The following is a 25012-nucleotide window of genomic DNA, read 5'->3' on the forward strand; positions in this document are numbered from 1 at the left end:
TCTATAACAGAAAGGGCAAACTGTGGTCCTCAGACCATATCTGTGGTCAGTACCCCAAGACTGACTGCTGAAACTGCATGGAATTTTCAGCTGTTTGAGGGCAGGGAGGGTTAGAGGTGCTAGCAATTGGCCACCTAAAAATCCCCCTTTCTCATTCATGTGTGTGTGTGTGTTGCAGCCACCAAGCCTCCAAATGTTTCTCACTTCTACCCTATAAAAAGTCTATATAATAAGGGGAAATGAAAAGCATTTACTTAAATGGGAACAATTAAAAGCATGAACGTGAGAACATCTACTGCAGAAAGTTAAGTTGGTACCCAAAAATCAGATTTGTTCCTGTCTAAATAGCAGACTGCAGAATGCTGACATTCATCAATCATGTCTTAGTACAATGTGTGAACTCAGCCTGAGCAAAATGGAAAAAAGGCTTTCAGTATGTTCACAAAAATATGCATACAGCACTAATGAAAACTGAATATGGCAAAATACAGGTCAGTCTTTGCCAATCTGGGAATACTGAGACTTAAGAGTTTCAAAAAATTCACAAGGCTCCAATCTGTGGAAGTACCTCCAAAAGGAGATTTGAGATGCTTTTGCTCAGGCTTGAAAACTGCTTAATTTTTATTACCAGTTTAATCCTAAATCAGCAGTTTCATAGTATGTACATAAGATGAAAACTTTTAGTCCAGAATTTTACCAAGCTATGCTTCAAAGGTATGCTTCTTCTAAACAAGATCATCCAGGAAACCAGTAAGCTCGTATGAGCCAAGAATCAATCAAGGGACCATGAGAAACAAAAGGAAAGGATAAAGGAAGCAAAGGATGAAGGACTTGAAAAACTGAAGGATCAAATCCTTCCACCTGTACCTGACCATCTGTCACAATCATCTCCAAGTGCTTCTGGAAGGCAGCAGCTAGTGACCCGGAAAAGCTCTTTTTAGTGGTCATCCTCTGAATGCTTTTCCCCACAAGTTTTATTCATTTATAAGCATTAGAGACACATAATAACTTCTGTCATAGGTATTTCACAAAACAAAACTATGAGATGAACATGGTTATATGAACAGTCTGGAAGAATTTTTATAATGGCTATGTTTCTGTGACATTCTTATTCATACTGTACTTAACCATAGTTTACTCAATGATCTTTCTGAATCCTCATATCACACTAGACCTAAAATAACCACGGGAGCTGGGTTCACACAATGTACTGAACTACAAACTAATTATCCATATGCTTTTAGCCTAGTATATTGTAGGAGACCTGCCAATGCATTCATTAAAAAGGCCAGATGCTTCCTCTAATAGTTTTTATCCAGACATTAATGTATCATTCCCACAACCTTAGATTAAGGTAGCACTTCTATTTCTTTCTTTCTATTGCAGAATCTATCTGCAATACTCTCAAAAGTCATTACTAATTTGTTCTGAGAGGCTCCTCTGTTTTCAGGGTTCCCAAAAAACATCTAGCAACTTGTTGTCAAATGGAACACTAGACTAGATGGATTTTGGTCTGATTCTCAAAAGATAAGCATTATGTGATCGATGCAGCTTATAAACAACAGGTCATCTTTTTATCACTCTTTTGAAAGAGGAAAAAAAGAAGACTGGAAGGGAAAATCCTTTTTTGGTTATAATCATTCTGACAGTGATAACAAAGAAATGGTCCACAGATGACCTTGGTATTAAATCTTGCAGGGGAAAAAAACCCACTTTGTTTTAACTTAGCTTCAACAATTTGTAGGTGGAATGGGAAATTGTGAAAGCAACACTACCAAACCCCTTTTCTCTTCAATTGGCCGCTTTCAAAAAGCCGTTTTCTTAGATAGCATCCAGCAACTGAAACAGTCTCCCTCTAATAGATTCAGTACAAATGAACAGATAATTAACAACAGAGAAGGGAAAGGTAAGTGGCATAGTGTGGGGGATCAGTTGCTTATTAATGCCACTACCAAGTCAGAAGGAATTTGATTTAGAAGGCAGAAAGATGCATGCTGCAATATATTCTGATACTTTTTTTAAGAGCTATTCATAACATGAGGCAGGCACCGATGCATCTGAATTATAGCACCTTCCCTGACCATATTTAACCTTTAGACAATTAGGCAGAATAAATCAAGATCATTTAGACTAATGTCACTGCTTGAACCCTAAAGAAGGAGAAAGCATATCATGTACCTGATTGATTTCTTGATATGTGTGTACACAAAATCCTCAGCCAAGGATGAATGATATACAGCATTTTTGGACTGTGGCCCAGAGTTTCAGAACAATCAAGCAAGCAAAATGTCATACCTTGTTTCTTGAAAGTTCAAGGAAGGGAGAGATAACATGAAGCCAAGGCAAGAGGACCACAAAGCAAAAATGAAAAAGCAGCAAGAATTAAACCTCCTCCAGGTAACTCATGCTGACAAGCAAGAACAGACCAAAATCAGTACTAGATATTCTTAGAGAACTGCCCTGGGTACCCCTATGCAAAGTTTGTGAGTATTATTTTAACTTCTTACCAGACCCTTGTATAACATTACTTGAGGGCATGATGAGAAATGAACAAGGCAGAGTCAAGACTTCTAATGTTGATAGCAGAATTACTGCTGGTGTTGCCATAGTGCACAGTAAAAGTGGAAAAGCTGCTTTTTCTCAGATTTCCTCCAAAAGATTATAATCCTACCCAGAGCATTTGGAAGAGTTCAGGAGGCTATCTGGACACTGGCCTGCCTGTATACCCTAATGAACAGCCACAACTCTTGGCATAAAGTGAAGCTCTTGCAATGGCATCTATTCCAGTGCCATAACAATATAATTTAGAGCACAAATCTTGCTAGGGGATGCTATTCCCAAAGGGGATAAAGTTGATCAGAGAATATGGCTCACTAGCAAATTTTTCAAGATCTAGAATAAAGCCAGATTCCTTAGAATCAAGACTTCAGAGCAACATACAAGCAAGCAGACTTCATTACAAGCTCAAAATAAGGAGCAACATAAAAATACAGGAATCCTTTTTGTACAATTGTTGGGAAGAATGACTGCCCTTCCTGTTTTATGGCTGAGACTGATGGCAGTGGTTTTAATACAATTTGATAAATTTTTTAAGGCCACCAGGGGCTAGTTAAAATTAGTTTGCAAGCCCAAGAGGCTGCAAATTAGCCACCCCTGTCATAGGTTACCTTGTTGACACAGCACTATGGGTTGATACAGCTGTCTCAGCTACTACAGTTTCATCTGAGAAGGCTTAAGGTGTTGTGTGCTGGCAGAGTAAATTAATAATGCACTGCCTTCCTAAGAAAAACCTAACCCCTGATGCATCTTTTTTTATTTAGACTACTACAAATTCTGCAGCAAATCTAAAGAGAAGCCTGTTGATAAATACGCTAAGTTACTGACATCTGTTAAGAGCAGGAACTGAATAGCCAGGACTTTTCCAAGAAACAACAGATATGAAAATGGATGCACATGAAGTACTAACAAATCAAAGCAATCACACTGTGGTCTAATACCCTGGACCAAACAGCACAGGAAATTCATGCAAAACACTTTTAGGCAAAGGTTTGGATGCCCCCCCTCAAGAAATTAAACACAGAGGTTCACTCACACACTTGCACCCACAATTTTGCACAGTTCAACAGCCTCTAGCAATTCTTAGATACAGTGAGATTTTAACAGAGAGTCCTGCAGGCCAGGCAGCAATTATAGACTCCCAATGTCCCCCAAAGAGTCACTGGTCAAAGAACTGGAGTTCAAGACGGGATGTTTAAAGCAGAGGTCCCCCATTCAACATACAACGTTCACATTTTAACTGAACGCCCCTGGTCATGACATTTGATCACCAATTTCACACCAAATTGGGACTACACCTTCATCTAGTCACACCCCTTTTGATAAACATGAAAAATCTCCAGTGCTCCATCATCAGGGTGCGGGCATACAGTTCCTGAATGATGGAAGTCCTGCAGGTGTCCATTGTCTGATTATTCCAAGAACTTGCACAAAGGGGTGGGGGGTTGGAACTTGCCAGCAATGGACTTCAACCCCAATCTGGATCATAGATAATCCAGCCACTTTCTTTTCATTTGTTCTAACCAACCTTAAAGTATAATACATCAATATACAGATTGCTAAAACTGTCATTTAACACTAATGCAATATCTGACAATAGGCAGCAATAGTAAACGGACTTGTCTTGGCTTGTCCAATACAGCTTGCCACTGTATTACATCACAGTAAATCATTGTCAGCACTGTTGCAATTAAACAAGCTACAGAATTCAGAGTGTGTAATCCCTTTACAAGTTCCTCTTAAGGAATATATCATTATTAGTGGCTAAATCTTTTTCCTTTTTTTCCCATCCAAAAAGAAAATCAAGAATATATTTCAATTAAAAACTGAATTAGGAGTATAAAGGATTATAATACACTGTATGGGGGGAGGGGGGAATGCCCCAGTCATTAATTTAAAAAATCAAGAATTTGATAAACTGCAAGTCTATTTATAAAACACACTTAAGAGATACAATGCAATAAATGGAGCTTCTGGCAAAGGATGGAACAAATGCTCATGACAGAAAAGTCTATGGTTGGTATTTGTAACTGAGTAGCTTATTTAGAAGTTCTGAAAAGAAGGGAAAACTTTTGTGTGTGTCTCAAACCTGCTTTTTGACAGAAATAGATGGGTTGGACTGTAGAAAGTCAAACTTGTAACTGCCAGCTATGATTGTTTAAACTATAAATGCTTTAGGGTTTCTTCAAAATGCCATTTATTGGCATTATTACATGGTGGGTGGGTTTCAGCCTGTCATTCAAAAAGGATCAACTTTGCTTTGGATCTCAGCAGAGGCACCAACAGGATCTGGTTAAGGTTCTGTCCAATCACCTTAAAGGGAAATGAGGTACTTGTTTTATGTTTTAGTAAGTGTTTGACTTTACTTACATGGCTGTTGTATATATGATTATTAGACATTTTTATTATATTGTAAACAGTTTTGTTGGTAAATATATGCCAACCTGGAATCCTCTAGGTGAAGAGTAGTTAAGAAATATTTCAAATGATGGTAAGTAAATGAAAATAAGCCTCAGGTAAGTGGCCTTTCCAATTCCAGCCTTTACAGGTCATGGTGAGATATTACATGTCAGTGTCATCATCTTGGCAACTCCCAGATTGCCATGGGGAAAAAAAGGAGAAGCTGTGCTCCTGTAAGCAACAGGGACATGTACTCACACTGCAGTTGGCACTCTTGTTCTCAGGGAAAGGAAGCAGGCTGTGCATGAAAAAAGAATCCCATCAAGTTCTCAGATCTCAAAGGTCTACTTCTGTTTGAAAATTCAGGCTGTTCTCAGATTTCAATAAATCACTGTAATTTGAATTTAGATAAATTTGCTTGCATGTGTGATTTTGCTTGCATTCTGAGTACATAAGCGGCTTTATCATCTTAGAGGATCTCATATATATGTGCAAGGTATCCTTTCTGAAAGCAAGAGAGTAGGTTGTTGGTGCAGCAGTGTTGCTGAAAAGTATGTAACTGAAGTTTTCATACTTTTCTGGAATATTATTTTAGAAAACTTTACTTTTGTAAAACCCCACTTTTTTGGCAGAACTCTTAGTTTTATTTCACAATTAAAGTCATAATAGCATTTAGTGAGGTTCCCCCCGAGATCTGGATGGCCCCACTCTGCTGTTGCTTAGAAGAGCTCTGAAGACCTGGTTGCAAGTACACCAGACAGTTAAAGAAGAAAAAAGGGGATTGGAAGAATATCTGAAGGACAGTGAAGAAGATGCAATGAAGCTAGTACACCAATACCAAAGAAACCAAACTAGCCTACAAGAAAGACCAAATGAAGGATAGAAAAGAGACATGGCAAGGCAAAGTATTACATGGCCAGTACACAAAAAAACTAGCAGGCAAAGTAATAACAACAAGACCTGGCAATGTCTAAGAGCAGGAAAGTTGAAGAAAGAGACAGCGGGGTTAATTCTGGCTGCAAAAGACCAAGCCTTAAGAATAAATGCACATAAAACCAGAATTGAGAAGACAGCAACAGACAGCAAATGCTGCCTCTACAAAGAAGCTGAAGAAACAGTGGACCACCTAGTTAGCTGCTGCAAGATCGCACAGACTGACTACAAATAATAGCATTACAAAGTAGCAACAATGGTGCATTGGAATATCTGCAAGAAATACCATTTGCCTGCAAGCAAGAACTGGTGGGACCACAAAACAGACAAAGTAATAGAAATGAAGAAGCCAAAGTGCTCTGGACTTTAGAATTCAAACAGACAAGCACCTGCCACACAACACCCCAGACTTAACAAATGTTGATGAGAATGACAAAGAAGTCTGGATAGTGGACACTGCAATAACTGGAGACAGCAGAATAGAAGAGAAAGAACTGGAGAAAATCACAAAATATAAAGACCTGCAAATAGAAGTAGAATGACTATGGCAAAAGAAAGCAAAGATACCAATAGTTATAGGCGCCTTGGGTGCAATCCCAAAACGCCTGGAGCACCACTTGAACACCATCGGCATTGACAAAATCACCATCAGTCAGTTGCAAAAGGCTCTACTTGGAACAACTTATATCCTGCCACAATACCTTTAACACCATCAAACAACATCTGCCTATCCCAGGTCCTTGGGAAGGACTTGATAGGTGGATAAAAATGCCAAATCCAGTCTAAACATCTGGCTGACTATGTGAACAACCATAATAATAATAATAGCACGCAAGCCCCACTACCACATCAAGGTAGTGCCTCATTGGGGGTAATATTAATTATCATCATCATCATCATCATCTTATTTATTCCTCCCTTAAATTGAGTTGCCCTTCCTAAATAATGTATATTGTCACCTGTTCGCTAAAGCCTTTCATTAATGGGACATTAAAATTAACAAGAAATAATCTTATTTTAGATAAGGGAAAGAATCTTGTATAAAGAAATGGTCCTGATTCAGCATGTATATTGGGCCATATGAACTCTAGGGTTATTCCAATCTTATGATCTTATGTCCACATGAACAAGAAATTAACTTCAACCAGCATGGTCAATGACAAGGAACCATAGATGTTATACAAAACATCTGGAGGACATCAAGTTTACTCTGATCCATGAAATCTTGACATTTTGTTTTATAGGAGGGATACGTAATGTTGATGCTATTTTGACCAAATCCCCCAATCCTTGTGTACAGCAGCTCTCATTGTGGTATAGCTAAACTGTGATCATAGTAATAATAATGTGATTAAATGAAACAAGCCCTGAGAGAAATTTTCCTTCCTAAGCATAAGGAAACAGTTTTGAGCAGAAGTTAAGGCTGGCCTTAACAGCAGTAACTTGCACTCTGCTGACTCCTAGCATATGTTGATAATACACATAGCAAGTCATGCAAAATCACTGTTATCTAATGGACTGAAACTGTATGAGGCGTCACTTGTCCCCAAATTCTGTCCTGAACTTGTGTAATGATAATGGGCAGCTTTATTAGTGCCATTATGTTAATGCTCTCAAGACCAGAAGAAATACATGTTCAATGCCACAGCCATTAAAAAATCAATCTTCCAATCAACCCCATCACGAAGTCCAAATGTCTAGATGTTTAGTCTGCAACCCCTGCAATATTTTTCTCCTCTCTACATTATGTAACTGCTTGTCAGATGCAGCTCCTATGAACTTGAAGGTAGGGCAAAGGTTGCCTGTAACTGGCAAGGAGTAAATCTCCTAGCTACTCATATCAACCAGCATATTTGACCTGGAAATCTCATACACAGTTATCTACTACAGGATTGCTTTTGCTATTTTTTCCCACAATTCCCTCAGTTCTTTAGATTACCAGTTAAAACCATGGAAGCTTCATGTCCTCCAGGATTGTTTTATTTTAATGTCAGATCTATCAGTTTTGGTGGCACAACACTAGACAATGCTCAACTACTTTTAAATACGTTGAACTAGTTTTCAGAGAAGTCCTAATCAACTACATGTGCACAGACACATGGAGCTGGTCACACACATATGCACACACAGGGTCTCTTTTTTCAGGCCAAATGATAAAATCCTTATCTAATATTTTATGTTTACTTTAGTATTTACTTCTGCTTGTCTCAGAATTAAAATGTGGTATTAACTTATTTTCAGTTGAGCATTTGAAGAAGCTCAAACCTAATAAGTTTTCAGAAAATCCTAAACCTTCCAATTCATACCTACTCTCCACAATGAAAAGGACTACTAGGATCTTAGTTTTATGTTATTTAAGGAACATTAAAAGGAGAGTTCCCAAGATTTTAACCTATCTACACCAGTCCAGAATAGCAGTGCTAGAAATGAGCCTGTGACTAACTTAGGAGCAGTTACCCTCATTACTCCATTTCTAACTCTCATTGCCATCTTAATTTACACATATGTAATGAAATTTTTTGGTTTCAGGTTTCCTGATGAAGCCATGAAATTATTCAGCTAGAAAGCATAATGTCTGGAACAATTTGAAAATTTGGCTTTAGGGGTTATCGTTGCATCATTATATGATGGTCACATGTGTGTTGTCATGTTCTCCCAAACCAGAACTTCAACAAACTTGTTTGAACCTTCACAAAGACTCAATTCAATATAACACAGCTAAGACTTTATTATAAATCAGGAATAATAGCCATTATAACAGTCATTGGGCCATTATGGCTGATTCCTTTGGGATGAAAATCAACCTCTCTTTTCCTGTGTATACCTCTGCCTTGATAATCTGACCTTTTATTTCCCATATTCTCTTGTAAGTGGTACTTCCCTGTTTACATTCTTTCCAATCCTATTCTAGCCAATAACAAAATCTCACATGTGAAATCCAGTCCCTAGTTTATTCAGCATTTGAAAAGAGCCACGTTATTAGAACAGGAGGCATGGTTGATGAGCTTGGATACAATCTATACACACCTTGAAACCCTGTGTTTACAAAGCTCTGTTGTGATCATATCTGAAACTCATACGGGGTATTACTCAGCTCTGCTGACTGCTCCTTCTCTTCTTTCTTCCTAATTATAGAGTAGCAGTGAATTGGTGCTAGAAGAGACAAAAGCTATATCATCGACAAGCTATTATTTGCATATGTAACTCTGCTCATTTCTACATCAAACATATTATTTTTACTGGTAGTTCCCACAATGAAATACTACACTTTTGCTTAACAAAATGAAATAAAGCAAAATGAGAAGAAGAGAATTATTTGGCACACTACCCAAGATCAAATTAAACACACAAAACAATAAATTGTAAATATTTACCAAATACAAACTACTTTTACATTTGAGAAATCTCTCTGTCAGCAAGCTATGAGTGAAAAATGCATTTCTTACTATATCCAAAACTCCCAGAAGGGCAATCTTTGCTACAAAAAATATGGCACATAATGTTAAAACATTGGAATGGCCGTAGGGAACCAAACCAAAGAGCCATCTGTATGAGTTATTTATTTCCCACAGTGGACAGTCTGATGCCTCAGGGAAATTTCTAAACAGACACTAACCACTTAACCACTAATATTCAGTATTTACTGCTTTTACTATTTTGATACTGACAGACCCACTGGCTGTGAATCTGCCTAATAATGCCAGCACCGGTTGGCAACCTGTGACCCGCCATAGCTAAGTAGCACTGCCTAAAATCTGCCACAGGAGGTTAGTTTTCTCCAGTTCCTTTTGCATGCTCCTCCTCAAATTCATGATTCAGACCTTCAGAACTGTGTACTAAAAAATGTCAAGCTGATTGATGCTCTAGACCAGTGTTTCTCAACCTCAGCAACTTTAAGATGTCTAGACTTCAGCTTCCAAAATTCCCCATCTAGCATGCTTACTGGGGAATTCTGGGAGTTGAAGTCCAGACATCTTAAGTTCCCAAGGTTGAGAAACAATGCACTAGACTCTATCATTCTGGATTCAGCTGTGAGTCTCTGGTGTGATTCTTGAATCACACCCTTCCTAGTAATCTCCCCAAAACTGTATTTCAAACCATTAAAGAAAGCCAAACCTTTGAAATTAAATAAATGTCGCTTAAAAATTAAAATGAACTACAGGAAATCAATGTTTACAAGAAAGTAAGCGTTTCTCTCTTGTTAACCTGCCAACAGCAGCAGTTGATCTATGTTGTTTTCCATAAAGTAGTTCTCTGAATTCCAGCTACCCTTATAGCGTTCCATGCACTACAATGTGAAATCTGATTTTAACTTTCAACTATGTACTAAATATCATTATGAAGGCTTTCATTAAGTCTTTCCTTACTGTTGGGCAGGGTGGGCAGTTATTCAACTGCAATTAAGCAAATTTTACCAAGACTGTTGTGTCAGATGTCAGTGTGTAAAGCTATCAGAGTTGTGCTGAGCAAACAGGAACCAACTTTATGGGGCTAATGATAAAGAATAAAAAGAAGGTTGTAAAACAAATTAAAGCCAGTGCCATAAATGTGGTTTAGCCTAGCTTTAATCCCCAGAGAATGAAAACTAACTTCTTAAATAATATTCTACTTCAATAGTGGTGATTTTCATATTATTATCTACTGCCAATCACAGTGAGACACACACATACACACACATACCAAGTACATAGCAAACCCTGCCATTTCATATTTGCCTCCAGATGTCAGACACAAAAGTTTGTGTCATGATGCATGTTTTGTCACTCATACCCCTTGTATCCCCCGCATGGACACCCAAGATTCTCAACTGTGCATCAAGTCAGTTGGATAAGAATTTGGTGAAATCACTTCCTCCAACCATCATGCAGAAAGCCCTCTGCAGCGTCAGATCCTTGGTTGTAGGACTGACTCCACAAAATATTATCTTTCCTAAGCTTCTGACACCACGATGATCCCCATTTGTCCAGTCATTCTGAGCATTTTGTTTGTTTCACAAACTCATTGTTATCTGCATCAGATTTTGTACTACCTGGCTTTATTATCCCTATTAGATTTTTACCATTATTATCTGTACTACTAATATTGCCATTCTTTTTATTAGTTCCTATGTGAGCTGATTTTATTTTTTTTTAATGTAATTTTGTTCTTAATTATATTGTCATTACTGCTTTAGAATGATGCTTTTAAATACAAACATGCAGTGGAATCCTCTCAAACAAATAGGAGGAGGAATTTTGCCACACTTACCAACTTATTTTATTCTCAAAATTATACGTATTTGGAATTATAAGCAAAACAAACTATGGGGGGATTATAGGTCAGGGGGAGTATATTAACTTTCCCCAATTTACTACTTTATCCATATCCTACATGCCCTACACTCTAAATAGGATCAATAATTGAATAACACACCATAACAATTCCTCTTCTAAGTTTTAAGCCTCTATTATTTTCAGATCAATATTAGGCCAGCACAGGGACAAGAGAAGTACGAGGATGGAGATGAAAAGAAGAGAACCCCACCAATAGAAAATGCTTATTCTGCAGTCTTCAGTGGCTGGGTGTACATATAACAGAAAGCAATGCTTTTTAAATCATAGCTTGTTGCACAAGCTACAATCTTCTTCAAGAAGTGTTCCTTCAAGACCCTTGGTGACTTCACAGACATATCCATGTAGTTTTCTTGGCAATGGTATGGAAGTGGATTCACAGGATGTTTTTCTCATCTTTCCTATTTAGTCTAATGCCCTGGAATTTCCTGGTAGTCTCCCATTCAAGTACAACCCAGCTCTGACTCTATTTAACTTTTGGAGATCAGCCAAGTTCTGCTAAAAGCTGTCACTTAACAGGGAACACAGACAGCAGTAAACCACAAACCATTGTTTCCAAATCTCAATGGCTGTATTAAAACATCCTGCTATATAACCCAAGAAATCACATTATAATCCAGTGATTATATGAACTTAACCAATGAGTTTTGAAGGCTTCATTAAATTGAGTTGTAATAAATAAATTGTATTTATTTGTTTAAATGATTATATCCTTCCTTTCTTCCACAATGGATATCAAATTATCCTGGATTCACATATCACACTAAGCTATAATGTTGTCTGTTTGGTTTTAATTTAGTATGTTGCATAACTCAGCCTGTAGTGGTCAATTCAATAAATCATGATTAGCAAACCATGGTTTAGCATAATGTGTGAGACCAGGCTTAGCCAGTACACTAGTCAAAATGTAGTTTTCATTCTTTTGACTTAACACGCTATGTGAACTCAACCATTGTGATTTACATCACTGTGATTTAGCACAGTGTATAATCCCAAACAATTATAGTTTATTCAATAACCCTTATTTAAAGCAATTATGACTTAGCATAACATATGATGTGTCAGTAAAGTTGGGCTTTCTAAGTAATATAGCAACCAGGTAAGTACTGTAGATAGGTAGGTAGGTAGGTACTATAACACCCAGGTTTCTAAGCAATATAAAAGCCAAGCATTAACTAGACCTTTAATACATCCCCCAAGGCACAATGACAGCCTATACTGTACAGCAAAACCTGAGAATGGCCGCCAGGATCAAAACAGGCTGGCTGCTATCAAAAAGTGTAAATAAATCAGTTTGTAGATTCTGCAAATGAAAAATCAGCAGGTAACCAATGCCTTTGTATGGTAAACTAATTTGTCCTCTTAGCATTGGCTGAAGAGCACTTGATTAAAAAACAATAGCACACATTTTATAGATACTATCTTAGTGCTGTTGTTTTCTAAAAAATACAGAAATACATGATTACCCCAGGCTGAGCCCAGTGCTATTACAGATAAGTGACAATGAAAAGCTGTTTTTTATTCAGGCCCAGGAAAGGCACCACAGTAAATCAATAGCCTGTGAATGTACTGAGGTGGAAGGGCATGTATAAAGATGTTTATCAGAAATCCATCAGCCGTGCTCCACTTTCGATTACCTTCTCACAGCCTGACCAGGACAGCATCAAAGGCAGCCCACCACTCAAATGGGAAGCCACATTACAGCAAAGAAACCCCCTACTACTTCATATGCATATTTAACAGCACATCCAATTAACCACTTTGCTGACTGAGATTGCTTTATTATTCAGTTTATTCCAACTTATGTTAATACTTTGGCAGGAGGCATGAAAAACGACTGAAACAGCAGAATGGAAATTTTAGAAAGGCAATATAAAATGTGGTAACTTAAAAGTCCTATTTGGAGAAGAGTTATAAGTTATGATCCTGATGCCAAAAGAACTTCTCTTTCATTCTGATGGGATGCTCCTTAATTGGGGAGTCCTTGCTAGCACTCATAACATGAATTAATTGAAGAATACAATGACATTCAGAAAGCTATGTTAGACTATCACCCCCTCCTCTCTTCCCAAAAACCAAAACAGCACACTAGCAAAACAACATTCAAGAGTAAATCTGATTCCAAACCTTATTTTTATATTGCTAAGGCACTCATTAAAACTGAACTTAGAAACTGCCTGCTTAATAAAAGCTGACTTAAAGTGTGTGTGCTGAATTGTCTACATCTACATCTTTCCACACAATTCTGAACACAGTGAATACTCATCTTCCCTATACTTGGGAAAGGGCCCACCCTGAAAGAATTATGTGAAGAGTGCCTACATGTAAGACAATTTTTTCTCCTGAGGTGTGCAAAATGTTTCATGATAGAAATGTCCTGACTTTGAAATATTCCATTCTGACTTCCCCAGAAGTGATCCAACATTAGAATAACTTGCTCCCCAACCTTAGCCAAGCTGTCCTGATCTCAAAAAGAACTGTCACAACTGTTTCTGGGTTGAAATATTTCAAACCTCTAGATCCTTCCATAAGATCAGAGGACCTGCTTTTTTGAAATGTCCACAATTGCTTGCATGTAATATTTATACCTGAGAGCCAGTTTGGTGTAGCAGTTAAGGCCAGTCACTCTCTCTCAACCCTAGGAAGCAGGCAATGGCAAACCACTTCTGAAATCTTGCCAAGAAAACTACAGGGACTTATCTAGTCCATCGCCCGGAGTTAACACTGACTCAAAGGCACACACACACACGCACATACACACAATATTTACATCTACAGGATGTGTTTAATAAAGAATGTTGCAAATAATCAAAATATTTACTTTTTCCTATCTCAACCTCTTCCTTCACACCTATGGTTTTCAACTCATTTGTCTCATTAAGCTGACTCTTGAGACTTCAGGTTCTGCTGTCACTCATCTGCCCCAAATAGGCCTTGTTCTTTTACAGACAAAGTATGAAACCATTAGTCCAATCCAAATATTATTTATCCAAAATTCAGGCAGACAAGGTTTTTGCAGTTAGGGGCTGCATTTAAAAAAAAAACACACATAAAAATATGCTGTTGACCACTTAATTTCAAACCATTCTGGAGGGTCATAGATGGTTCCTTGCTTTGGGCCATCATGAGGAGGGATTCTCAGTTAATGCCTGATGAGATAGTGAGAAATACTCATTTCACTCTCTTCATAGACTTTCAAAATGTTTATATAAATTATTCCCTGGTGGGATAGGAGGATTCAATTTAAACATCTTAACAAATTTATTCTGTTGCTAACTTGCAGGTTTTATTCCTCTTAACTCCCTAGTCAGGAACAAGAGCAACAATAGCACCATTCCTAGAATTCCACCTGCAGTGCTGGCAGATCCAAATGGGAGAGCCACTTCCTTTCAAATGGACATGGGCAGTATTTTGCTCAATACTAGCAAACAGCTACTCTATGACAGAGCTGAATTCATAAGCCATGTACAATTCTGATGTACATAAACCACTGTTTTCTACATTTGCAGGGTAGCCATCTAGGCTGCCAACCAAAACTTCAAGTGCTTTATCCTACTTAAAAAAAATCAGTCAACACAAAGAAAGTTATATAAACGTGCTATTACCTGCTGCAACAAAGAAGTTCCTCCTACATAATTCTTATTCACTATTATACGTAACAGAGTCATGAAAAAATGTTGTTCATGCAGCAACAGTTCCACCTTTCCAACTCCCCCATATCATTTTCCTACACCACCAACACAGGGATTTTATTGCAGGACTATTACTCTATTTTCCACTCCGTGAAAATCCATGGAGACTGTCAGCCCTGTTTAAGCACTACATAAGGGGTTAAATTCACTAGGCAAACAGCCTCATCTGAGCATTAGCTAATCATTAATGTAATGGTTAAATGAATTCCTACTTTACTCAACATTTCTTCTTGCTCAATATTTTTTCTGTTCTTATTAGTGGATGTAATATACCACTACCAGCACCCCACAGGTATATTTTCTGAGAGAAAATACTTACCTATTTTTCAGCAAATATGGTAGTAGTTCATTGCATTCTGTTGTCACACAAATAGAACAGGCTTTTTTTTTTTTTTTTTTTGTTAACGGGCACTACATTCATACACATTTTAAGCACTTTTTATGGTAATGTGTATTTTATAGCAGAATATATCTTTTATAGGAATTTTATAGCAGCATACACATTTTATACACATGTTATTGTAAAATATGGATTTTTATATGCATTGTGGTCCATTTTAAAATAAAAAACAGCATCATAAAATTTGAGAAAGTACAGAATCAGCAAGAAAACTATTCTGAATTACACATTAGTTTGGGAGATGTGAATCAAGCCAGTTCACTTCCAAATGTCAACTGAATGAAGTAAACACATTTCTAAACTTGAGGCCTTTCAACACTTATGGATGGTTCATGGATTATTTTTTAACAGAAACTGTGGAAAGCTGTACTATAAGCTTTACTTATTTCAAGTATTTGTGTGTCACATGCTCTCTTAATTTTGACAATATAATGCTTCAACTTCCGCCTCTTCTCTCTGGCCCCTTTATTTCTGTGATAGTAATTTCAGAATTCATAGCCAACCTATGTGAAGACCACACTGGGAATCACAGAGCTGTAGTCATCCCAATGGGGCACCCCCCATATTACGGCAAGGAGGGGCAATTTGTGGCCCTCTGATATTGCTAAACCTCAACTTCCAGCAGCCCCAATGTACCAATCCTTTAATGGTATGGGACACTGGGAAACTGGAAACTCCCTGGAGGGCCACTAGCTGCCTTACTTGATTTAAGGTAAATTGCTATATGCTGTTTCTAAATTGTGATGGATTATTAATTAAACAAATTAACAGCATAAGTAATATAGTACTTATAATCTACATACAGAATTTTTGCTATGGGCCATATTAAAACTGTACCAAGATTGAGCTGTTATGCGTGTATTTTATACCTTAGGGCCCAGATGAACTTTACTTCTATTTGGTCATTCACTCCTGAGCATCAGGATTTGGTCTTATCTGCTGTAAAATTTCTCTGGGAATATTACCACTCTTGCTTCAACATCCACAAAGTTTCCTAAATCCAGGTGACTTTGATCTAGCTCTTTCTTTCTTAAAGCAGTCTCCTTCAGGATGGGCTTCAGCCCTAGTGACTTTATGGAACATCCATGTTATTTTCTTGCTAACAACATAGAAAGGATTTGCCACAGCCTTCTTTGGGGATGATGATGATGATTTCCTAGTGTAGCCTACAACATGATCTCCCATCCAAGTACTAACCAAGCCAAATCCTGCTGATCTTTTCAAGATCAACTGAGGTCAGTCAATGCTCCCATTTAGCTGGACCCTTTCCCCAAATACAACTTTTTGTTCTGCTTTATAGTGGTAACCAAATAGGAAAATCTAAGACATGAAATATAATTTATCAATCCAAGCCAATGATTCCTCTGTTCCAGCACCTGAAGTCTAGTGGGATTTTATGATAAAGAAAACACTAAGATTGGAGACAAGAAATAATTTTCAAATCTCTAAAAAGTTACCATAAAGAGAGAAAATATTTTGCCAAGACTTCTACTGTCACAGGTTCCAGTTACAAAACCAAGATTCAAGTTACATATTAGGAAACATCACTTCAAATTTTCATCAGATTTAAATCCTTGGGTCAAACTGAGCTAAAAATAAATCAGTGTTGGAATGATTATCAACTTTTTAAAACTACTGAAGATAGGATATAACCAAGCTGTTTCTTTTTAAAATCTTCCCACTCCCTTCCCAACAATTTTGCTCTGGCTTTAGTACTCATTGCAAACTACAAGTTGTATCATGATCTTAATTAAGCTTTTTTATGAAAAGCCTTTATTTTATTTTTTCACAGTATGATCTGGGACTGATAGCCTTGTTTCAGTTCTTATAACACAACAGAAATTCCAACCTTGATTTGATTTCTCTTTCTGTGATTTTACTCTTCTATTTTGAGGCTGTAACTGCTACTTATTCTTGGGGGGGGGGGGGGCTGGGAAATGATAAGAGCAGCTGCTAGCAAAAGACACAGACTCCTATCCACAGATGGACAATGAAAGATGCTTCCTCTAGGACATGTAGAATCTTCTTTCTTAATGATATTCATAGAGATAGAATCTGTCAGCTATGATTTCATTTTAAACTAAGCCTAGCCCTGTCCATATTCTATTAATAAATGTCTATCCCTCTTTTTTGTCATTTAAAACTATTTGAAAGTGGAGAACAATCTCAACATTTCTTTCATGCCTTCAAGCAGTATCTAGAAAGAAATAGGGCACACATAATACCCATTATGGATTAGCCATTTTGTTTCATGGCTAGTCCTCTTTCTCCAGTTCCAAATTAACCTTTTTAGATATAGACTCAAGGTCTGAAAGGGAAGGACTTGTTCACTGAACATGCTTAGACGTTATAATGTCATGAACCTTGAAACATTAATCTTTTACATAGCCTATCAGTTTGGGTTTGGAAGCTAAACAGAGCTGGATGGGAGATTATCAGGAAATGCCACAGTTATAGACTAGACTGGGAACTTAAAAAAAATTCCAGAGGAAAGCAGGGGCAAATTTCATCCATGTTGTTGCCAAGACAACCATATTGCCGCATACAGTAGTTAGCAGGAGTCAAACTCAGTTCAAGGACATATTTATCTTACTACATTCAAGGATCCAAAGAGGACTGCCACTGGGGCACCTGCCAAATCTGGAACCAAAATACAATCAGAAATATCATCAATAGGTCAAACCAACTCTAGGAGTGAAGCCTTGATATTCTCTGATATTCTGTAAACCATGCCAAATTCAAAGTTACATTTTGATGCACTTTTGTTATTGTTATTTCTAGCCCTCTCAAACAAAGCTGTTTTACTAAGTACACTACAACATGCTGGAGAATACAGGTAGTCCCCGCTTAAGGACCCTAATTGGGACCACATGACTGCACCGCTTGGCCACAGCAGTTTCAGTAGTCCCACTTGCGGTTGTTAGGCTAAGACTGTGCCATTGTTAGGTGAGGAACTCACGCTTTTCCTGTCCTGCCGTGCTTGCCTCCACTTCAACTTCCCCTACCCACCTATCTCCCGCCCCATCTCTTCTCTTTTGGGCACCCTGCATTCTGCTGCCCCTGCTGCTCTACCACCCTATACTCCGCCTTCTTCCTCCCGCTGCTGACAAGGTGTACCCAGGTCAGTTGGGGCGGCAGGGGCAGCAGAGGGCAGGGTGGCAGTGCAGGGCATTGGGGACAGCAGGGGTGGTGGAGGGCAGGGAGTCAGGGGCAGTGGAGGGCAGGGCAGCCAAAAGGGCAGAGATGGGGAGGAGATAGGCAGATGGGGGGAGTTGAGGGGCACCCTGCAATTGTAAATGTGGGTGGGTTCCCAAGTGCCTGAATTCTGATCATGTGACCACAGGGGCGCTGCAAAAGCCGTAATTTTGAGGAAGGTTATAAAAACTATTCATTCAGTGCTGTCATAACTTTGAATGGTCACTGAACAAACGGCCGTTAAGCAAGGACTAGCTGTAAGGCAGAAGTTGGGCTTTCAGTGCCTCATAAGCCAATTTTCAGCAGTTTGGCCATGTTGGCTGGTTAACAGTATTCTTGTAAAGAATACTAAATCAGGTAGATATTGCTTTCTCTGCCTTCTTAATCAAGACTGCATTCTTTCAAATACTTAACCCAGATTTGAACAGTTAGGAGAACTGCATGTTCTCCATTCCTTTATAAATTTAACCCACACAAGAACCGACTCTTTAACTGCAGTACAATCATGCCTGACAATATCCATTTTACTTCTCACTTCTACAATATTGCCCTTCTCTCATCTCCAGTTCATTAATGAAACAGCCTTAATATTAATTGTAGTACCAATACAAAAGTAGGCTTTCGTGTAAAATCTGTTATGTTTTGCCACTTCTTACCTTGGAGGCAAAGTCAGTTGACCAGTAGTGGATATGATCAGGGCTGCATTATAGAAGTACACAGTAATTATATATCCATCACTTCCTATCACTTCTGCTTTTAAAACCAACTTTTCTCCAGGCTTCCAACATGCTACAGCAGAGTTCAGCAGACCTTTATTTCATCTGCTGAAGATTCTGAGCATGTTTATATTAATCCACTTTACTAGTATTCCAAAATATATCTCTTCCTTAACAAGTATCCAGGAAAATAAATGCATCTTTACCCTAATATACTGTACAATGCCATGTCCAGAAAATAATGAGGCATGTTGGACTGGTCTTTTGTTGCTTATTTGCTAGTTTGCCTATCTCTATTTGTCACTTTCAATCATTTTCCTTCTTCCCTGTGGAATAAGAAAGTTGTTGCCCAGCAGCAAATCAGTTTCTCTATGGAGCTCTGCTCTAGCTAGTTGCACGATCAGGGCAGGGTCTGTCTCCCTCTTCTCTGGGCTATTTCTGCCCTACTTCCCTCCCCCCCCACCCCCGTTTCTTTTGTTTCACCTTATATTAATTTGGGAGATGCCCAACTGGGTGCAGAACGAGGGGCAGACAAAGCAGCCTAGAGAAGCCAGACACAATCGCACCCTCTTTATTTCTGCTGCAGTACCCTGACAGGTGGATGTTTTCCCCACTGTCTGGTGACCTGCTGAAATAACACTGAAGCTAAAAGAGAAAACCAGCTGAAAGAAGATACCATCCAAGGTAAAAGGAAAAAAAAAACAGTGCCTCTAAAGAGTGGCACACTCACAAATCTGGATAACACCACTTCTCAGTGACACGTTAAAGACAGCACAGGGATTGGCAATGGGTAAAATTATAAAATTTATGCTGCATTGTTTTGTGCCATCGCAAGTCCTTCACCTAGCAGAAAGCACTTCAATTCAGTACACCTGAGGTACAGAGTTTTAACAAAAGAAAAACCAGAAAAACCAGAAAAAGCATCCAAGATTAGGCTCTTGCCCTTCTGTTACTGTCAAGCTGTGGAATGTGCCATGCAAAACCTACATACAAACCTATATACAAACTTATATACAGTACAGACAGAACATGGAAAACAGACTGGCTCCAGTTTGGCAAAGGAGTGGGACAAGGTTGTATGCTCTCTCCTTATTTATTCAACCTATATGCTGAATATATATTAAGAGAAGCTGGATTAGAAGAAGATGAGTGCGTGGTTTTAGAACTGGAAGAAGAAACATCAATAATCTGCACTATGCTAATGACACAACTCTGATAGTAGAAAAGCCAAATGATTGCAAGCTCTAATAATAAAAGTCAAGGAACACAGTGGGGAAAAAAAGGACTAAAATTAAAGGATACCAAACTAATAACAACAGGTATAACTACCAGCCTTAGAACTACCAGCCTTAGAAAATGAAGAAATCGAGGTGGTAGACAGCTTCTGCCTTTTATGATCAACCATCAACAGTAAAGGAACAAGCAGCCTAGAAATATGCCAGACTAGCACTTGGCAGAGTAGCCATAAAGGGCATTCAGATCCACAATATGTCTATATCTACAAAGATCAGAATAGTGCAAGCAATGATATTCCCTGTGACACTCTAAAGAAAAGGAGTGAAAGTTGGACTTTGAAGAAGCAGGATAGAAAGAGAACTGATGCTTTTTAATGGTAATATTGGAGAAGACTCTTGAGAATACCATGAACAGCCAAGACAACAAACAAACGGATTATTCATGGCACAAATGAGCCGGCTCAAATTATCATACTTTGGACACATTATGTGAAAGTCTAGCTCTATGGATAAGATACTTACTGCTGAGAAAGGTGGAAGGGAAAAGAAGAAGAGGATGACAAGCAGCAAGGTGAATGGACTCAGTTACAGGGATGAATGCACTGTTAGAAGTCTTCAAGGACCAGGACAGGGACAGATCGTCATGGAGAAAATCTATGTAGTTACTAAGAGTTAACACCAACTTGATGGCACATAATCAATCAATCAAAGCTTCTGTTACTACACATATTCCTGAAAAATCTACTTGAAAGATACCCACATTAACTTACAAGCAAGTCCAGACAGTTTTTGAAATATCCTACTAAAGACTGGCCTTAATAATGCAGCCCTTTTCACAAAACACTGCACACCTCTTCAGACTTTACACTGAAATAAACCCAGGTTCACCACTGCATATCTATTTAGCAGAGTCTCATGGTCATAATGCTATGATTCATGAGCCTATATGAAGTGTTGGTTTCCCAGTAACTTTTTCTCATTCACCTTGTCCCTTTTTTAACTGAACGTATTTTGCTAAAACCTAAGGTTGCAAATAAATGTATGTAAAACTGTAAACTGAACATGAAAAGTTCATAGACATTCCAGAGTCTATGCACACACAAGGTAAGAAGTTTTATGAAGACATAATAAAAAGTATGTGTTGTTTTGTTTTAATACATCTTCGATATAGAGCATAAATGCTGTTTCAGCCACTACTTGTGTCCACCAGCAGTCAGACCCACCTTTTGCCTATAAGGCAAGAGCTAATGCAGAAAGCAGCCACTGAGCACATGAGGAAGGTAAAGTGGCTGAGTGTCTCCCAAATCATGCCCCTGTCAGCTGCACTAATGTACACTGCAGGACCATGATCAGCCAGAAATTTCTGTTTCACTGAAGCTTATAAAAAACGGGGAGACTTCTTGCACAAATATTAACAATTAAGGTTATAAAAAGCTTCCAGAATACAACCTGGCCTTCATCTTTCTAGTGCTGATCCAAATTTCATCCAAAACATTAACAGAGGAAGAGGTTATGTTTGAAAATGGCACTGAGTTGGGCAAAAGAAATCTGCATCCTTGCTCAGGAAAGCAGATTCTATTAAGGGACTGTATACATGTTAGGGAAAAAGAGTTGTGAAACTGAGCAACACCCCCAGGCTGAATCACACTTTTCCCCACCCACAAGTAACTCTAGCCAATTGTGACCCTTACTCACAATTACAAAGTCAGCCTAGGCAATTCCTCTATAGTTGATGTTTGAAAGTGGTATCATTTGGAAGTATGCAAAAACAGCATGTGGGTTCCTGCTGGGCATTTTCTAAGATAGTTGGAGATATCTTCCAACAAAGTAGTTTCCAAGACTCTCATCACCTCTACCCTAAACTACTACTGTAAAATAAAATTTAAAAACACAACAAAGGTGGAAGCTGCAGCACCGATCTTTTTCTTGTCACCATTCACTGTTCTTTCCCATATAACTTTAATTGAATCTAAGGCAATGCATGTAAATAACTGAAAGCATTGCCTGAGAAACAAAAGTCAACAGGCTTCCTAGACTGTTGTCCCCATTGCCTTCAATCTGCCCCTTCAAATTTTATTCCAGGAAGTTCTTAATGGGTCTCCCCCCCCTTTTTTTTTTAACCAAATGTGTGATAACTGAAACTACACAAGGTCTTTAGTTCCAATATCTTGCCATGTAAGCATATGTGATAAAGAACATGCAGAATCCTAGAAGAGGCAGGGAACAGAATGCTAGTCTGATTAAGGGTGTTTCTTCCTCCCCCCCCGCCTCATTTCTTTTTTGGATTTAAGACATTTCTTTTTTCATGCACTAATAAAATTAACACAAGGAAAATTACTGATCATTATATAACTTCATTTGACGGTTTAATGCTTAAAATGCATCATCCAAAGAAAGGAATATTTTCCCAAGATTTTGTTTGGTATTATTCATTATGTGCAAGTGCTGATTAGCCTCACCAAATTCAGGTGAACTCTCATGTTTACAGTATACATCATTGTTACATTTAGTATATATGACAGAATCTTACTCTTGCAACTGGGTCACTTATGCAAGGATGCAATGGCTTCCCTCAAGATTGCTTCACTACCTTGCAAAGCTTGTGAATGACACCACATGATAGTGGAAATGAAGCAGAGCGGGATGTGAAAATGAAGAAGGATGAAGCTATAAGAGCGTACCAAGTGCTCTCCAATGAAAGCAAAACGTATTTAAAACACAAGACATTCATTCTAGACGCCTTCCATTCTGCCAATGGATTACATTAGACCACCTCACTGAGTTAATACCCTTGAATGAATATGGAGATGAATAAAGAAGTAAAAAAAAAAAGGGTGGGTGGGTGGGTATGTGTATGCTCTCTCTCACAGACTCTTTTACAAAATCATACATCTTCACCCTTATTCATTTGGCTACATACACAGAAATAGATGGACCCAGATATTTCTGTTTAAATGCTCCCTCCCTCTCTTTCCCATTATTCTTCACTCTCACAAATTCTTAATTCAGAACCCAGCTTTGCCAGCAAAGGACCTCACTGACTCTTTTTATTTTTCATTCTCTGACCATCTCAAGCTCTCTCTCTCTCTCTCTCTCTCTCTCACACACACACACACACACACACACAAAAGTCAAACATCAAGACTATTACAGCTGCCTTTGAACCATGAGGTGTTTACTTCCTGGGGGGGGGTCCCTTTATCTAATTAGACAACCTTAGGTTTAGCTCATCAACTCAAGATAATTAATTAGAAGCAGTCTAATTATCAGAAGATTCTTCAATAACAGCTGTGTTGCAGTACAGACATAAACCAACCCAGAAACACACTCTATGCTTGGCCATCTACTGTCTATTTGCACTTAGGAAAACTGGCTTCATGGAAACTGTTTTCAGAGAACAAATAAGGACTACTGTAGCATAAAAGAAAATAGGACCAGAGGAAGAGGGGAAAGTATGGAGAATAATTTTATTTGTACTTTGCCTTCCCAAACAGGGAGAGATGTACAATCATATTAAGGGGCCAAATCTAGAAAGCAAAAGATGTTCACTATCTAGCATGACACAAATAAACAGGCAACAATAGGAAATAAGTGTGGCTTTCTGTTATGGACCATTCTGTGGTAGACAAGGCTTTTTTCCTTGCCAAGGGATCTTACACAAATCTACAAAGTCCACCTCTTGGCAGCTGGATGTAGAGGTCAGGAAATAAAGGCAGCTCCTCGGCCACTACCTCTAGAAGATACACGCACACACACACACACCCCTTGTGTGTTTAGCAAGGCCATTTGGGCATCTTGCAATACATGTGCCATACATGAGCTTCACTTACATTCAAACAAAACACTGCAGAAATAGGGAGGGGGGGGAGGAGTGAGCATCTGGAATGCCAGGAAACACTGCCTATGTATCTGTAAGCTTAGATCTCATTTATCGTTGCCAAGCCCACCTTGCAAAGCATGTAAATGATAAAATAGATCATTCACAGATCAACAACACCACAGCCCATATTCCTTTAACATGTCACTGGGAACCAATATCTTCACAATAGGGAGGCACAGAGCAGGGTGGAATCGCTCTTCTTGTCACCAAGACAAAGATTATGACCTCCAATAAAAGAATAGTATCATAAATACACAGGCACACTTGTGGCAAAAGTGCTATTCCCACTAGGAGAAGGAATACTGAAGGAGGGGAGAAGGTGTTATATGGCCGCTCATTAAATCCCACACCACTATTAAGGAAAAACAATATATATTTTTCTTTCTGATCTGCTCCTACAGAGCTCTGTTAGATTAGAACAATGAGGGAGGAAACACAAAGCACAGGTCATAAAAAAAAGCTGGATTCCTGCAATTATGTCAGGTTTCCTGGTGCAATATGGTTCTCTCAGGTGGTCGTGGGGCAGATTATAACAGATGCCCCTCACATACACGGACACTTCCAGATTGCAACACTCTCATCCTGGCAGAATGGCAGACTTCAGATGAAAGAGTTTTGCCCTGAAGCCAAGATCAGCACTGCACATTTCTACTCCTCCCGAATTTGACCCCATTA

At 38.5% G+C, this 25012-nt stretch overlaps 1 protein-coding gene across 16 annotated transcripts in view; it reads right to left on the reverse strand.

The window, feature by feature from the left end:
* NRXN1 (neurexin 1) overlaps positions 1-25012 on the reverse strand; it is a 986667-nt gene that overhangs the window by 327620 nt on the left and 634035 nt on the right. The window lies entirely within an intron of this gene.

Source organism: Python bivittatus, unplaced genomic scaffold, assembly GCF_059951505.1.
Source record: "Python bivittatus isolate LINGU-HERP-01145 unplaced genomic scaffold, Pbiv_v1 ctg000020_np1212, whole genome shotgun sequence".
Classification (NCBI taxonomy): Eukaryota; Metazoa; Chordata; class Lepidosauria; order Squamata; family Pythonidae; genus Python; species Python bivittatus.